Raw genomic sequence first — 7,508 nt, 5'->3', positions numbered from 1 at the left:
TACACGAGACCTGCTCGCACGTTTTGCTCCATCAGTTTCATCCGGAACTTTCGGCACCCTCGGCGGGATGAAACAGTTGCGTAAACGGCCATCGTGGCGGCCGTTGGCACCGATCACCCAACTCTGGACACTAATTTCCGTGGCAGCAAATGGTCATTTTTGTCCTCTGTGGCCACCGGCGGACGGCCATTAATGAAAGTCAAGTACATTTTCATGAGTTTTTCCGCACGAGAAAGCCCCAATTTCGGAATGTTCCCGTGCTGCGGTGCACTGTTCTGACCCCAAAAATGGGCACATCTCGGGCCCTCTCCAGAGACAGGGCACATGGTGTACACGGTAGATGATGGTGTGCGCGAGAGCTGGTGTTCGAATTGCTGGTAGTCCGGATATCGATACACATCGGCGGCATCGAGTCGAAATGAAAAGCAGAGAGGGGTTTCCACGTCAAAATGATTGAGTATTGGAAATAATTTTTTTTAAGTCAAATTGATGATTAGTTTAAAGTAACTAGATTTCTCAAAAAAAACATATGTAATGAAAATAAAAATATTTTTTTTTGTTTTTTGTTTGTTTTTGTTTTTTGTTTTTTGTTTTTTGTTTTTGGTTTTTTGTTTTTTGTTTTTTTTTTTTTTTGTTTTTTGTTTTTTGTTTTTTGTTTTTTGTTTTTTGTTTTTTGTTTTTGTTTTTGTTTTTGTTTTTGTTTTTGTTTTTTGTTTTTGTTTTTGTTTTTGTTTTTGTTTTTGTTTTTGTTTTTTGTTTTTGTTTTTTGTTTTTTGTTTTTTGTTTTTTGTTTTTTTTTTTTTTTTTTTTTTTTTGTTTTTAGGTGGAATTCTCCTTCATTTCCTTACCTTTCTCTATTTAGCCGATGTGACCTCCACTGAAGCCATCACCACCGAACGTTTTTCGCCGAAACAAAACTAAAAGCAATAGATTTTCTACAAAATTTAATTATATGCTAAAATTTGCATGTTACTCTTGCTTGCCCACACACTCACACATGAACGATGCCCCCTAAAACAGACAAACAGACTCCCACGCCACAAACACACACACTCACACAGACAAAACTGGAAATGTCGGCGGCGGTGGTGGCGTCGTCGGTTCTGCTCTACATCCATCGATACAGAACCACTTCAGAGCCGGCACAGAGAAAACGAGGACAGTTCTTCCCAATTTGAATCTAGAACCTCGGGGGCCAAAGCCAGAGCAATGGCTGTGGTGCGCGTCCTTGTCTCGTTATGTTTCTAATTTTATTAAAGTCAGAATTTTATGTTTTGAACCAGTTTCGCTGCTTCTTCTTTGCGGACCATCCGAAACCCGGGCCGGAGAGCTGACAGTGTCGGAAAAGAGCTGGAAATTGACGGCGCAGCGGGAATTGTTTTGCAGTCGACTTGTTCGTTCTTTCATTAACACATTTATTCTATTTTATACTTTCCACTTTAAATCCAGCGCGCGCTCGCCACCGCCCACCACTTTTTCCTTTTTCCTCTCACCCGTCATCGCGTCTGAATGGACATCAGTGGAAGTGTTCTGTTTGGGGGGAGGGAGCTTTTTGCCCCGTGTTTTCTTCGATTTGAATGGACTGAGCGAGGAAGGGGGCAAACTCTCACTCTGCACACCCATCGCAACAGTTTTCCCTGATTAGTCCTTGCTGGTGCGATACAGCTCGAAGGAGGATAACTCCCGCGAGTTCCAAGCTCGAGATTTGCTCCGTTACTTACAGTGACTTGAGGTTTAGATGATACAGTTGGGGAATTATTGTGTTGATGATTTTATTTATTTTTATAAAATTTTATGAAAAGGGCATTGGAAGCTGAAATCCTGAATCTGAATCTGAATTTTCTCTGACTGCTGAGCCGAAAAACAACCAAATTGAGTTATACAGCCGAGAACAATGATCCATATTATTGAGGTGCTTTTAATTTTCACAAAATATACTTCGATATCAAACCTATCTCATAATAGTATCACGGTGTATTTTTTCGTGACCTCAAAGATAAAAAAATCGGTATTTCTGATATTTGGCACCGTGAAAGAAAGGCTCTTTCCTGACATTTTGCGGGGTTTACTGAAATATTTCGTCGGGGGTCTAGAGTAACTATTTATCGATTGTATGGGATATTTGTTCAAAAAAAAAACCACAGAAAATCGGTGCATTCATGTTGATATCACTCAAATTTCTTATGAATATGCTTTGGGGACTCTAACCAACTATATCTTACTCATTTTTGACCTCCACAAAAAAAAAATCGAACCAAATTTAGCAGATTTCTAGCATTCTTTGAAATTACTCCAAAATCCAAGCTGGAAACTCCGAAACGACCGAAAATAAATCTTTTCTTTGTTCAATTTGTCATGAAAATACTGATATTTTAGATTTTAGACATTTTTTATGATGATAATATTTTTACTTAACAGTAGTTTATGCAACAAGTTGCAAAAAGAGGATTTTTTTCAGCACGAGTCTTACATTTATCCAACGAGGTTCTCCGAGTTGGATAAATACGAAGAGTGCTGAAAAAGTCAAGTTTTGCAACGAGTTCCATACAACATTTTTTGCAATTCCAAAAAACACACACTGAGTGAAATTTTATTTCAAATTTTCATGTATTTTGTCAATAAATCGTTTAAATCAAAAAAATGTTAAAAAGTATTACTTTTCGAAACAAGTGCTGAAAAGTTCAACTTTTCAGCACCCATTTAAGTGCTGAAAAGTAGAACTTTTCAGCATTTATTTTGAAAAGTGTTGCTATTCGATTCTGTTATTTTTGGTACAGAAAAGTAGGCTATTAAGTCGTTCAAGAATGACAAGAAAAGTAAGTAGTTTCACGACGAAATTGCAAAAATGAAATTTATGTACTTTTTTGAAGCTGGATCTCACTTAAATCTGGAGTATTTTTAAAAGGTCCAATAAACCAAATTTCCAGTTTTTGCTTTTTTTCTCAGCACTGACTTGACCAATTTTGATCTAACCGCGAGCATTCGACTTGGTTTAGTGATAGGCGATGAGTGAGTGGTTTCTGTCCATTGAACCAAAAATCAGAACCCTTGAATCCGGATCTTAAAAAAAATACATGAAATTTGTGACCAAATCCATCATATCAGCCATTCTCGGTAAAGAGTGAGGAAGGTATCAACCAGGTGGATTAAGTTAGTGTTTTTATTAACAAAATATTAATAATTTCAATGTGACTTATCATATTTTTTTTTACCAAATTTTCAAAGTTTTATAAATATAATTGAATTTAACTTTCTTTTCAGCTTGAACAATTTTTCCTGTTTTTTTAGCTAGAATCATTTTTTAACTCTATTGAATGTTTTTTTTGTATAATTTGAATGAATTTTAAAACGAACCTTTTTGCAATTCCGTCGTGAAACTTCTTACTTTTCCTGTCATTCTTGAACGACGAAATAGCCTACTTTTCTGTACCAAAAATAACAGAATCGAATAGCAACACTTTTCAAAATAAATGCTGAAAAGTTCAACTTTTCAGCACTGAAATGAGTGCTGAAAAGTTAAACTTTTCAGCACTTGTTTCGAAAAGTAACACTTTTCAACATTTTTTTGATTTAAACGATTTATTGACAAAATACATGAAAATTCGACTTAAAATTTCACTCAATGGGTGTTTTTCGAAATTGCAAAAAATGTTGTATGGAACTCGTTGCAAAACTTGATTTTTTCAGCACTCGTCGTATTTATCCAACTCGGTAAACCTCGTTGGATAAATGTACGACTCGTGCTGAAAAAATCCTCTTTTTGCAACTTGTTGCATAAACTACTATTACTGAATTGATTATCGTTAAGAAGCAGTTTTTTTTTAATTTCCTTTTTGATAACAACAAATTCATTTCTTTTTTGTAAAATAATAAACAGTGTATGTTGATTTAAAGAAAGTAAGTATAATATTTGAAAAAAAAAATAAATATTAAAAAAAAATTAAACTTTTTTCAATGTAAATGGATTTATCTTTATGGCTTCATCCATAAAACGTCACGCTAAAATCAGCCAAAAACTAACCCCCCTCCCCCCTTTGTCACGCTTTTCCTATACTTATAACACGCAATGTCACACTCGCCCAGACCCCACCTCCCCCCCCCCCTAGAGCGTGACATACTTTATGGATGACGCCTATTTAACAAGCACTGAGACATAAAAAACCATCATATTTTTTTTAAATTATGATTGTATTTGGAAAATTATTAGAAATGATAATGAAAGAAAAGATAAGACGTCATCCGTTAAGTACGTCACGCTCTAGGGGGGGAGGGGGGGTTGTCGAAAGTGTGACAAAGTGTGACAAGGGGGAGATGGGGGGTACGTGAGACTGTGACGTCACGCTAGACCATTTCTTGAATATTGAAAATAAATTCTTAAAATATAATTAAAAGGTTTAATGGAGCACATCAACCAGAGAATTTGTTCCAACATTGTTGTTACAAACATTTAATATTTTCAAAATTACAAGAATGATATGATATGACAATATGATTTTTGATTCATCTCCTAAGGTATTGTCTACAAAATAATGTATAAATTTTGTTTTACTAATATTACAATCAGTTTGTTGCAGAATTTAGTCCGCAAGTTTGAAAATTTTGGAATAAGAATACAACAACTTCTTTTCATGCTGTGCACCCTTAATGTTTAATAAACTTTACTCATAAATCAAACACGATTCAATGCTTCAAGAAACATAGTTCTTGAGGATAGATTTAATAACCTTAAATCATCAGATTAAAAAAATGTTGATGTTTTCTATCACTACAACATTAAACAAAATTAAAAATCCAAACACAACCTCTAAAAGTTAAAAACTTTGATTTATGGATTTGATTGAACTTCGCATTGAAAAATAATCCTTTTTATGCATCATGTTAAAATTGTACAAAAAAACTATTTGGTGGGGGGGGGGGTCCGACAAAACGTGACGTACTTTTCAAGGGGGGGTCAGAGTCAGAGTGACAAAGTGTGACATAGGGGGGAGGGGGGGGTTAATTTTGACCGATTTAAGCGTGACATACTTTATGGATGACGCCTAAGTCTGTTGCTAATATTTTTAAACTTTATGTTAACTCTTAAAAACCATACATGAAGGCCTTGTGGCACGGTGGTTAGCGGCTCCGTTTGCCGATCCCTAAGTTGCTTTGGGGCGCGAGATTAATTCCCGCCTTATCCTCCTGGAGCTTTTCGTTCAGTGTTTGTCTCGTTTACTATTGATAGTCAGTCTTCAAAGACGGTGTGATTGTCTTTTTTTTTCTTCCTCTTTTTGAACAGTTGAAGTTTCCCAAACAACACACTTTGTCAGATAAACGTATTTCCTAACTGGTTGTATAACCGATTGGCCTCGTTACCACAACTTGTTCTACAACTCCTGTGCATTGGAAAAAGCGCACTTTTTTCTGTTGTATAACTTGCCAGAATAAGATGCAAGTTATCAGAGTAAGTTGTACAAATGTGTTTGACAACACTGTGCTATCTAACCAGAGATTCAACGAAAAAAATTGGGCGTTTTTAACGGCTGTGCTGTCAAATCAAAGCGCACACTGAAAAGGAAAGATAGTTTGAAAACAGTTGTCTAACCGTTGCCCAACTTACATGTAAACAAACAGTTCTTAATAGAATTTCAAACATCGACGAAGCCAATAAGAATAGTATCTCTGACTATTTTGGTACGCTTGTTTCTACCCGATTTATTTAGAAAAAAAATAGAAATTGCATAAAAAAAAACAATCCTTTCGCGCTCTTTAACTGTGATTTTTGTGAAACCCCCTTCATGGCGAACTTTTAGATTTTCCTTTTTTGATGAACTTCGTCTTTACCAAGATTCGATCCGATGACTTCGAAGATTTGTTGTTATCTCCACGGCAGGTCCAGGCCGCGCTTCCACATCTCTCCACTAGGCTTCATAGAAAACAAGCTGGCCTAAACGTCAATAAGAAGGCTGCTGTTAGCTTTGTTATACAGCAGTGAGCTATACAACTTAACTCCAGAAAAGGCTGTCATTGGAAATTAAGTTATATACCGTAAACTGGGGTCAATCGGGACACATGGGGCGAATTGGGACAGCAGTTTTAACCATGTTGGAGCAAAATATTTTGATTTTTCTGGTTGGTTTCGGTTAGAACAGACTCAGGCCAACAAAATGTGTACATCCATTTCCAAATTTAAAAGCTTTAAGTGCTCTGAAAACTGCTGTCCCTATTCAGACCGTAGTCCCGATTCACCCCAGATTACGGTACGTTTGTTTCAAGTTAGTTTTTATAACTCCAATATACAACTTTTAATTTGTTATTTTCTCTATCATGAACTCCATAAACTGAAATTTTTGTAGCGTTTACCGGCAATAAGGTTTCAAACTAATCGGTCAACAATTAAAATTATTGCAATCTTTGATAAATAAACATTATTGAAACTCTAAATATCTCACGTACAAATTTACACCACCTAACAACACGCAATGTCAAGTTGAATATGTTTGTTGATTATCAGTTATAAAAACTATTCTCCAATAACATTTGTGTAACAAAGCGAGAAAACCTAAGGTTATTTATAAAATGGTTGGCCACGCCCATTTTTCAGAAGAAGCCGTCACATGACAATGTTAGATAAGCAGTGAAACAAACAGTGCAATATTATTCTTATTCAATAAACTGTTTTCGAGGAAAACATTGCAGATGACGGAACAGCATCTTGGCATATCAGCATTTTGACGTTTAATTACAGCTCATAAAAAGCGTTTTTGACTGAAATCAAGTGATAAATACCTCAAACGGAAGTGAGCAAGCAAGTTTCTATCGATGCTGTTCCAAAATAAGTTGTTTAAACAGTGTAAATCAGCAAATTATATGGAGTTAGGAGCGAGTGCTAAACCTCCCGAATAGGTGAGAATTTTCTCTATGTTGTGTTTTAAAGTTGGAAAAGAGTGAAGTTGGCTGTGTGGCACAAAACACGATAGTTACATAAGTAAGTTATGCAAGCAGTGAAACAAACTGTTATTTAAGTTATGTTCAGATTTTGTCTCGTATGTTTATCAAAAACAATTGTCTAACTTTTATTCAACAGTAGACAAGTTATGAGCGCTACTTGGGTTACTACAACTATTGCCAGCCATTTGATCTTTTGATCATTTTGCATGCAACAAAGAAGTCTTCGTAATACGAAGACTTCTTCAATCCAGGGCTTGCGAAATTTCGACTTTGTTGGTGATAGCTGACAGAACACTCCAGTCGTCTTCACCCCGACAACCTGATTTTTACATTCTACTTTCGTTCGTTTCACACACAAAGGAATGAGTGCTACGCAAAGTCACTCACACAATCATTGACTTGCCTCCAAGAGAAAAATCGCCTAGAGAGCGGTCGTTTGACATTCTACCGAGATTCCGATCATCTCTCCAATGATAGCAATCATATGATTTCTGTCACCACGCAGCATACACTAGGAAGAGAGAGACAAAAACGAGAGAAAGAGAAAGAGCACGTTGTCTCGTTCAGGCGGCTCATTT

This window comes from Culex quinquefasciatus, chromosome 3 (assembly GCF_015732765.1).
Source record: "Culex quinquefasciatus strain JHB chromosome 3, VPISU_Cqui_1.0_pri_paternal, whole genome shotgun sequence".
Lineage (NCBI taxonomy): Eukaryota > Metazoa > Arthropoda > Insecta > Diptera > Culicidae > Culex > Culex quinquefasciatus.
Note: the sequence above shows the minus strand (reverse complement) of the source record.